Source organism: Varanus komodoensis, unplaced genomic scaffold (genome assembly GCF_004798865.1).
Source record: "Varanus komodoensis strain SLA01 unplaced genomic scaffold, ASM479886v1 scaffold119, whole genome shotgun sequence".
In the NCBI taxonomy this organism is placed as follows: Eukaryota; Metazoa; Chordata; class Lepidosauria; order Squamata; family Varanidae; genus Varanus; species Varanus komodoensis.
In genome coordinates this window covers 680915-690832 of record NW_025335344.1, presented here as the reverse complement: position 1 = coordinate 690832, position 9918 = coordinate 680915, and the positions used below count along the sequence as shown (strand labels likewise).

At 47.9% G+C, this 9918-nt stretch overlaps 1 protein-coding gene across 3 annotated transcripts in view; it reads left to right on the top strand.

The window, feature by feature from the left end:
- The first annotated feature begins 3453 nt into the window (after positions 1–3453).
- Positions 3454–9918, top strand: part of LOC123018929 (vigilin-like) — a 60644-nt gene continuing 54179 nt past the window's right edge. The window contains exon 1 of one of the 3 annotated variants that reach the window (XM_044421407.1): positions 3454–3471. The gene's annotated coding sequence lies outside the window, so the exon portion shown is untranslated. Of the gene's footprint in view, positions 3472–3928; positions 3990–9918 lie in introns of those variants that run through there. The other 2 variants (XM_044421408.1, XM_044421406.1) reach the window with 2 other exon arrangements.

Genomic DNA, 9918 nt, shown 5'->3' with positions numbered 1-9918 from the left:
CAGGAAAACCTCCCTGGGAGCAAATTCCAGAGTCGGGGTGCCACCCCTGAAAAGGCCCTTCTTCGGGCAACATGCCCAGCCCAGCAGCTTGCTTTCAGTACCAGAACTGAACTCACGGTCCAGTCGCACCAGCCTCCACGCCTGGTTTCCTCAACATGCAACACTGCATGGATTTAGACAGAAAGAAGCCCTAAAATTGGCTGCAGCATGGGGAAAGGCATAGGGCTTTTTCTGTGTAACTGTGCATGGCATTACACTGTACCTTTTCTCCATCTCAGCCTTTGCAGGAAGGCAGTGGGCTTTTGTCCCTGCTATTGTTAAATTGGCAATCAGAAAACCCAGAAATCTACCTAAACATCCCAATAAATCTTCTGATCTCCTCTGGTTTGCAGCAGCTGTTTCCAGCTTGCTCTGGTCCCATCATGTATTGGGGTTTGCCCAAAATACTGGAAGGCGTCCCTGGGACCACAACGAACGAGATGGGAAGGATAGACAGATGGACAGGTGGGACTATATTTTTCTGGGAAGGGTCCCGTGGTCTCTCACTCTCCATTTACACAAATATCCTTCCTGGAAGAAAATCCTCCAAGTCTTTCCTCTTCATTTTCTGCTTAATCTCTGAGACCAGAAAGTCGGTCACTTCTTATGCAAGATGTTCACTGCGCTTCTTCATCTCCGGTTTTTCCAAATGTGCACCTGGTGGCGTCATCCAGCCACCAGGGACTGAAGGTGAGACACCATTGACTCGTATGGTCATTTTATTGGGCACCCAGAGTCGTCTTAACGCATGGGCCGGATGGGCACTTGCCCGTGGGCCCCATACTAATCTGTGTATGTTAACCCTTGGAAAATTGGAAAACTTCCAAAATTAACAGTAGTTGTAGTTGTATGGGCCCCAGTACCCTGCTTTGCCCGGGGCCCATAATGCTGTTCTCTGGTCGCTTTGGTCCCGCTTGCAATTTGGCGGGAAAGCCACCAGGTGTCGCTGTGTTCCTTAAAAATGGTAATAAAATCAAACTAAAGCAGAAAAAGTGTACATAGAACATGTGAAAGGAAAGGAAAGGTTTAGGAAGGGAAAAAATGGTCTAAAATTCCAGGCATGGCTATCTGGAAGGATAACGAGAGTTCTAGGAATTTCTTCTTTCGATATGCACAGAATTGCTTTTTCGTTTAGTTTGCAAAGGGCGGGCCTACGAATGATTGGGGTCAAGAGCCTTCACATTCATGTCTAGCATAGGTAAAAACCTCTGTTTATCAGATTACTCACAAAAGGAAAAAAGGCGAGACAAAAATGTAATATAATAATATCAAGTCACCTAATCTGAGAAACTTCGATCTAAACCACAGTCAGTTCCAGAAACTGGGATAAGAATTTGGACTTCCATGCAGCTTTGCAACATTCCTGCATTATCCTGTTTCAAGAAAATGAACAAAAAATCACTATACTTGCCTTACAGTTTTCTCTCTTTCCCATAAGATTCAAAGCCAGGATCATCCCATGAAACTGACTGGGGGAAGGTCTAGGACAGATCAAAAGAAGTACTTCCTCACACAGCTAGAATTCACTGCCACGGGGAGTGGTGATGGCCAGCAATTTGGGTGGTTTTAGAAAGGGATCGGACGGATTCATGTGGGAAGAGGCTCTCAGAGACACCCTCTGCTGAGGTAGGAGGAGGTCTTGCACCCGTCCTGCTTGAGGGATCTTGTGGGCAGCAGGTTTGCCACTGTGTGCATGGAGAGCTGAATAGATGGAACTCGGGTCTGATCCTGCATGGCTTTTCTTCTGTTCTTTTGTTCTTAAAGAAAGGCTCACTCATGTCCGCTCTCCTCAGGCACGAAGTTTACTTCAGTGAAACGTATTTTTCTTCCCTTCCACATCAAGGGGGCTGACAAAAACCACTGGAGGGGAGAAGAAAGAAAGAAAGAAAGAAAGAAAGAAAGAAAGAAAGAAAGAACAAAACATTTACACCCTAGATGGCTGCAAATGATGGAGGTTGAAATCCAACACACCTGGAAGGCACCAGACTGGGGAAGACTGGAAACACGGCAAGATGGAAGAAACAAAGGTAGTGACAGCTGCAGCCATGGAGTCGACATCGGACTGCTTTGCCCGCTAGATGTTTTGGACTAAAATTCCAACCAGCTCCAGGGAGCCTGGATAATGTTCAGGGATGACAGGCATTGCAGGTTCAGAAATGCTGGAACGTCAAAGGCTTCTCCAGCTAGTCTCTTGCACACATCTGGAATACTCAAAAACTAGCCCCCTATTTTCTGCCATTTTGGGTCACCGAAGAAGAGTATGGGCTCCCCAAAGTGCATTGAATGGCAAGTGTAGAATGTTCTGCCACAAGATTGCAACCATGACCAGCTGCAATGGCTTTATAAGGCGCTTGAGCCAGTTCTTGGCAAGGATATCAGCGGCTGCATGTGACATCTAGCGACAGAGGTCGTGTGCCTTCGTATGCGAGGCGCTGGGGGCAACTGAGCTGTTGCATTTTGAATGCTGGACTGCATGGAGCTTGGGACTGATCCAACATCGCCTTTCTTATATTCTTATGGTCTCAATATGGATTTTGACATCTTTGCTATGGCCAGCGCAACGACCTTCGCTTACTGCAAAATAAATCAGTGAAATAAGCACCTCCTGACAAGATCCGATTAGACTTTAAATTGCGTGCCACTTTTCCCCAAAGCAGCCCACAAAAATGAACAAAAACGGTAGACCCATGGGCTCTAAGGACCCTTCCTACTTCCGGCTCCCAATTGAATATGCAGCGGAAACAACACAAAGAGGCCGAATGCAACATCATAGATACTTGGAGAGAGAGCGACTCCTCATAACAAGCACAAACCCTCCCTCTCTTGCAACCCCGGTCTCTTTAGGCTTATTCTTAGTCACCTTTCTGTGCTGCAACTCATCGTTCCGTTCAATCCCTACAGGAATCCCTGTAATACCCGCATATGGCGGTATTCCCAAATCAAAGCATCCGGAAGTAATGACTGCATCCCTTCCCGGCCTCTTTGGGCGGAGCGAGCGAGTGAGAGGAGAAGGACGCGCTAGCGACCGCTGGCGCATGCGTAAGCCTTCGGCCTGAGGTGGGCCAGCGCGTGCGCGCCGGCGCTGAGCCCCGGGGAGGGGCGCGGCTTCGCCTAGTCGTCCGGCGCTGATTGGCCGCGCAGGAGAGGGGCGGGGACGGGAGGCGCGGCTCACGTAAGAGTCTCCGGGGAGGCGGAGAGGAGAGGCGTGTCCGCGCGGCGCCTTGTCAGTCGGCGCCGGGCAGCGGCAGCGGCAGGGGGCGGAGGCTGCGGCAAGAGCAGCGCCCACAGCGCCGGCGGTGGAGGAGCCGGAGCAGCCGCCGCCGCCGCCGCCGCCGCCTCCCGGTCTCCCCTCCGCCTGGCCTCCGCGGCGGGCGCCGCAGCCACCGCCACGCCGAGCCCGCGGCAGTGGAACCCCGCTCCGCCGCCGCGCAGGTAAGGCGCAAGGGGGCGAGCCGGGGCTGCAGCCTCGTCGCTGCTGGAGGTGGAGGTGGTGGCGGCAGGCAGGCAGGCGTGCGGGCCTCCTGCCCAGCCGCAGCATCAGCAAGCGGCAGAGCGCCCGGCCGCAGAGAGGCCCGAGGGGGCGAGGCGGGGAGCGTGCGGGGAGGCGGCCGAGGCTGGTAGAGCAGCCGGGTTGGGGGCGCACCACGCTGGTGGTCTGGGCGAGATCCTTCGCTGCAGATGGGGGGGGGATCGCGGTGGTGGGTGCCTCTCGCAGGCAGGCGAAGCAGATTCTCGCAGCGACGTCGGGGCACGGCTGAGAGAGGGATGCCCACCAGCGGGGACGGTGGATATGTAAGGTGGTTGCTTCTTCCAGGCCAGGTGCCCTGCAGGTGTGTTGGGCTACAGTTTGCAGCATCCGCCGGCCAAGGCACGCACATCTGGACGGCACCAGATGGGGAAGGCTGCTGGTGGAAAGTGGCATCTTCAGCCGATAGGGCTGCAGAGAAAAGGTCAGGGGGCTCGGTGGTCTGGGAAAGGGGTGGCTGGCGTGGGAAGTTACAAGGAAGTCGTATGTGTGAAGGGGTATTTGGGGAGGTACCTTCAGCAGAGCAGCTTAAAGGGACACTGATTTGGAGGGGTGCATGGCAAAATACGGGAGGGGGTAGTTAGAGGGGTAGCTCCTTGGCAGAGAGGATTAACAAGGTAGAGAAGGGTGGCTGGTTGGGTGTACGGGTGTTTCCCAGGGAGGGCGTAAGGGGAGGGAGTGCATTTGGGGCAGGTGGGGTGATGGCCTCCTGCAGAAAGCTTAAAGGGAAATTAGAACTCTGAGGTTAAAGAGAGTCATCAAAATAGTTAAAGGGTAACTGGGGGTGCTAATAATGGAGAATTTGGGGTTTTTTTAAGTGGGGAGGATTAAAAGAAAACTGAGATGTTAAGGGGTGTAAGATGAATGGAGCAAGATTTGCCTGGAGTCCTGCACTGGGACCGTCAAAGAGGCAAGGAGGGTCCCTTATGTGTGCTGGTGATCTTGGGTTGAGACTGGGTATTGAGGGGTGGGGTGCCTGAACCAGATGCAAGGTCGAAGCTGAGGTGTTAAAAAGAATATCTCAGTTATGAAGGGGAATGTTAAGGCACAACTGGAAAGACGGGTCAGGTAGATCATAAGGTGCTTTTGGGAGAAAGAAAAAAAGGACTTCTAACAATGCACAGAAAATGCCTTCAGGTTTGCTGCGGGCCTTTGGCTCTTCAAAGAAAATAGAAGAAAGCCAGAGTAGTTAGGCCCAAGCTATTAAAGACAGAAGATTGGAGCAAGAGACAACTTAACTTTCTGTGACCCTGTTCCACATCTTTTAGCTTCTCTTGCTGCTACGGTTGCTGCCTCATAAGGGCTAGAAAAATGGAGGACCTGGTTAAATCAAGGCAACAAACAGTTGTAGGGGTTGGATGGAGGGGCAGGGTGGCGGCCTGAGCAGCATTTGGGGACGGTGTGGCGGGAATAGTGAGGTCTGGAGCTTGACCAACAAGAAACAGAACTGTGCCGCTGCTGTTCTTGCCCTCCAGTTCTGAGGTAGGTCACAAATCCTAGAATGGCTTCGGCCAGCTCTTAGTGGTGGTTGCTCCATTCCGTGCTGGTCCTCCCCAGATGTGCTGGACTACAGCTGACATCATGGGGAGCAATGGCAGCTGTCACCAAACACATCTGGGCAGCACTAGGACTGGAAAGACTTCAGCAGAACCTCCTGACCTGAGCACTCAGAAAATGCATGCAAGAACGAAAGAAGCTGAAACAAGTTTCTTTCTTTGCCTCTGTACTGAAAGACTAGCATTGATCACATCTTTAGACATTGCTATAATTCCTTCAATTTCATATGCAGGTACATGTTGTCTGGCTCCCTTGGGTGGAAGCCAGTAGTACATGAAAATAAAACTTTTTCAGGCATGGTAATGTACCTTGGGCGTCCAGAAGGTCTGAGACATGATGGGAGTTGAGAAGGCTATTAGGACTTTGGGCTCTAATTGTTTCAAAATGTACATTTCTGACTTTCCTGTTGAGTTTTTGCTTGTTTAGTGACCTGGTTTGTACAGAAGACTACCCTGTGATTTATGGCTCTCCGTAAGAGCTGGTGTGCTGGACTGAGGCTCAGGAGATCTGGATCCTAATCCCCATTTGGCCATGAAGTTCACTGGATGACTTGGGGCTCTTTACTCACTCTCGGCCTAACCTCCCTCATGGAGTTGTTGTGTGGATAAAATGGAGCAATACACACCACTTTGGGTTCCTCACAAGAGGGGGGAAAAGTGGGATACAAAGGCAACATGATAATGATCATTTGACTTGGTTTTATATCCTATCCAGAATTGTTCAGGTAGATGAACAAACCACGGTTTGCTTTCTCAGTCTCTGGGTTTAGTTTATCCCTTTTGCTAGCTCCCTTCCGGTCAATCAGTCACAACATTGCACTGGCTCTTGGTTGGAGAAAAGCGCTTTGTGTGCTGAATGGGCATTTCTTACCCCTTGGAATGCTGTGAATTCATCTTGGAGGTTCCAGTTCTTTTGTCAATTAAAAGCATGATCTATTGGCAGTGGGGTTCTGCCCAAGATGGAGAACATGTGAGCTGGTTTTCTCAGGTCACTAAACAGTAGCAGAGTTGTTTGCCCCTATGTAGAGATGGGTGATCTTCAGGGTTCTCCAGAAACACGTGCTGGTCTGAGGATGGCGATCCAGGCTAATTTGTAAATAGGTTGCGTGATTGTCTCGTCGGGCTGTTGCTTGGTACTGCTGTTCTTCTGCCCCTTGCCACCACCCAGTTTTGCCTCTGGAAGTGCATACACAGGTGGAAGCGGCTTGAGGGACATGCTTAAAAGGAGGAGAGGCTCGGCAGCTTAGTCTAATGGGTGCCTGGAGTTTGCAGAAGCTTCCCCTGAGATACAGCAGTGGAAAAACAAGGCAAGGAAAGGTGCTTTCATTGGAGAAGGGAGGAGGAATTCTCCTTCTCTTGAATCGCAGGAAGATGCAAAGACTGTGACCTGTTCCAGGCTTGGCGGCGTTAAGGGAAGCAAGAGGCAACATCTAAAGTAGCCCCCCACCCAACTTTCTGCCTCTGGAAGATTTGGACACCAGCATTCCTGCCCATTAGCTTTCCAAGGAATCGCTTCACAGAAGCCGACTTTCTCTGAGCACAAGATTGAATGAAAGCTCAAATCTCAATATGTGTTTCTGAGTTCTCATTTGTAGGAAATTTTTCTTGGATTAAAGCATACCTTCCTGAATGTTTTGCCATCCTGTGGGGTTGGGGAGACCACCCAAGGTTGCATGGGCAACCAGAGTCACTTTGTCAGTTGACGGGGCAGAAGAAAACAACCCTGTGTGTTCAATGTGTGTATTGGCAGTATTCAGCTGTATTACTGCTAGATATGTCCTGTTTATTTTTGTTTATTTAAAATATTTATACCCTGTCCTACACACAGAACATCTCAGGACTACTTACAGAAATCAAAACAATCCATAATCAAAATAACTTTGATTTGTTTATGTTTATTTGATTTATATTACAAAAAACTCTAATCTGTTCCCATAGACTTATTCCTGATCTGTTTTGTGTGGTGCTCTCCCAAGATTCACCAGTAGTTTAATGTTTCCTAGTTTGTGTCTGTTTCCTCCCTCACATTTTGGTAGTTTCTGGTGTGCCTCTCCTCGGGGGAATGGGGGTTTAGTTTTCTAAGTAGAAACTTCCCAGACAAAGGGACTGTAGGCTTAAAAGCACAGAACCTGATTTGCTTGCAAAAGTTTCTGTCCTTGAAGCTGCAAGGACTAAGCCCGGAAAAGTTTTTGCTGCCAGATGGAGCATCTAGTGAGCTAGACAGAACTGCCTGGGACTTCAGCTTCCCCTGAACCCCCCGTGGTTCCAGAATGGACACATTTATCACACTGGGGAGGAACCACTAGGCAGAATCTCCCTTTCCATCAGCATCATCTTCCATATTCTCAGTTCCAGGGTGGATAAGAATATTTCTTTTAAAAAATCAGATTTTTAACATTGCTTTTTTAAATTTAAACTGGAATTTTGTAAAATTTAGATTTTCAAAAAAATGCTCTTTGAGGACAAATCTAAAGATCATTTTCTGTTGAAGATATGCTATTGTTCAAAAGTGATCAACATGAAATAAGGATTAGTTTTTAATTATGTGGCATGAAGTTGTAAATTCATGCAGCGTTTAAATTTTTAGTAAATGAGTTTCATTAATCCATTCACAATGTCATGCTCTTCCAGTGGTTTATGTAAGATTACTGGGCAATTTTTCTATCTAGAAGGTATTATCGCAGATGCTTGGTTTTACAGTTCTCAGACCTGTGGGTTTGTATTGACAGAGATCGCATGCCTCTTCTCTGCAGCAGGAACGTTATAAACATACAGAGTTGAGGGAAAGACTTTAATCCCGTTATCTGTATGTACACAGAATCAACCCGTTATCTCTTAAGTGCTTAGTTTCAAAAAAGTTCAGTGAATAGAACAAGACTGATGGGAGTGGAATAGATCTGTACAAGAAACTAAGTGTGAGGAGGGAGAGGTGAATCCTTTTGAGGAGAATACCCCAAGTCTTTGGATCTTTTTGTGTATAGCCTGGCTTATAGTATAGGGTTATCATATTATTCTTTCTCTGAAGGAGAAAACCGATAATGGCAGCAGGCCATACAAAGAAACTCAGTTTGGAAATATGTTAAAGAAGTTCTTCTACCTACAGGCAAGGTAAGCATGTGTGCAAATTATGTAGAAAACCATGATTTAAATCTAGTCTGACGGACTAGTGATTTAAATTGTGATTTAAATCACATCCACCTTGCTCAGTTCTGTGTAAGTTGGACTGACTTGCATAAAAATTCTGTTTCTGCTAGTCTTTGGAGCACTGTACCTTACACAAATGCAAACATTCAGGTCAGTTCTGTCCTTGCCTGCCTGTCTTTCTGAATTCAGCAATCTGGCCTCCCAGTTTCAAGCTTAAGGTTTACATCCATATGGACTAGAAACTTGGGCTTTTATTCCTTAACATTTGCTTGGGTGGTTGTCCTTCAGTGGAGGGGAATAGGGAATGGCCATAACTACTCTGCCTCAGCATGAGGCCAGTGTGAAGAAGAGGGAACAGTGAGACACGGCGTCTGAGCAAAGCAGCTGCACAAACAATGCTGGAGTAAAGTATTTTACTGCTGAAATATATGTGTGGAATAAATTACTGCTTTTTGGAAAGGTTGGTGTTGAGGCATATGGTTGTTATACAGTCTAAACCAGTCTGTGTGCTCATGAACAAGCGTGTGTAGAATTGTGTGTTTGAGGCGCTTGATAAATAGAGGCTGAATTGCTGATCGCCAGCGAACTGTTGGCATCTATCTCAGCCCATTGCAAATATGCACCCTGTTGGAAGCTTTGTTCTCATATGCCGCTCGAACACTGGGGAATATTTGAGAAGATCAGAACTTCTGGCCTGCCGCATCCAAATGCCTGTTTTCTCCTAAGATGCTGCACCAGCCTGGGAATGGATATACGTTTCCACATTCTGCCTTTGCTTGCATGAAAGCTTGGTTCTTTCATGCAGGGAGGTTGGGCACGAGATGACAGGACTTTCTACAGTGGCACTGCACATGTGGAATACTCTCCCCAGGGAGGCTCACCTAGCTTCTAACCTGATATCACTCTGGTGCTAGTCCTCAAGACATGTTATTTGTCTAGGAATTTAAATTCTGTTTTTTTATTTTTGCAAACTGTGCTTATGCTTCATATTTCATATCTCTTAAACAATGTGGAAGATGATAATCTTGTGCTCATAGTAATTTCAATTCAGTGCAAATCACTCCAGGAGTTTGCTGAAGGGTGGGCTATAAATAAATCCTGTGATACTAGAATGGCAGAGTACTGCTTCAGACAGCAAGTAGCAATCTTGCATGAGAGCTTGGTGACTGGGCCAGGTCTTTCTCCCCGATGTGCTACTTTTTCATGCAAGGAATGTTCTTGTACCTGAGAAGGTCTTCAGAAGTATTAACTCCCGTTTGTAATAGCAGGGGTGCAGTCTTCCCTTCCGTTGCATCGTGCTTCATATGTAGGCCATGGCAAACACAATTGCCCAGTGGAGAAGATTTGGCTCAGTAGCCCATGCTTGGCATGTGCAAGGTCCCAGGTTCTATCCTTGGTACCCCCAGATAGGGCTGGAAAAATTCTCACCTGCCCTTTCGAAAAACTAATGCTTCGATGATGCCAAGTTAGCCAGATTGCCTTGCATCCCTGGCCTTCGAACGATGCATTCTGAAAATTCCCCTGTTTTCCTTTCCGGCATTGTTCCGCGGATTCCCGTGCATGCAGCCTCTTCATTTCTAGCAGCAAACTTCAAGTGAAAACTGTTTGCAAACTGCTCGATTGAGCAGCCTGTGCATTTTGGTGGTGAGAGCC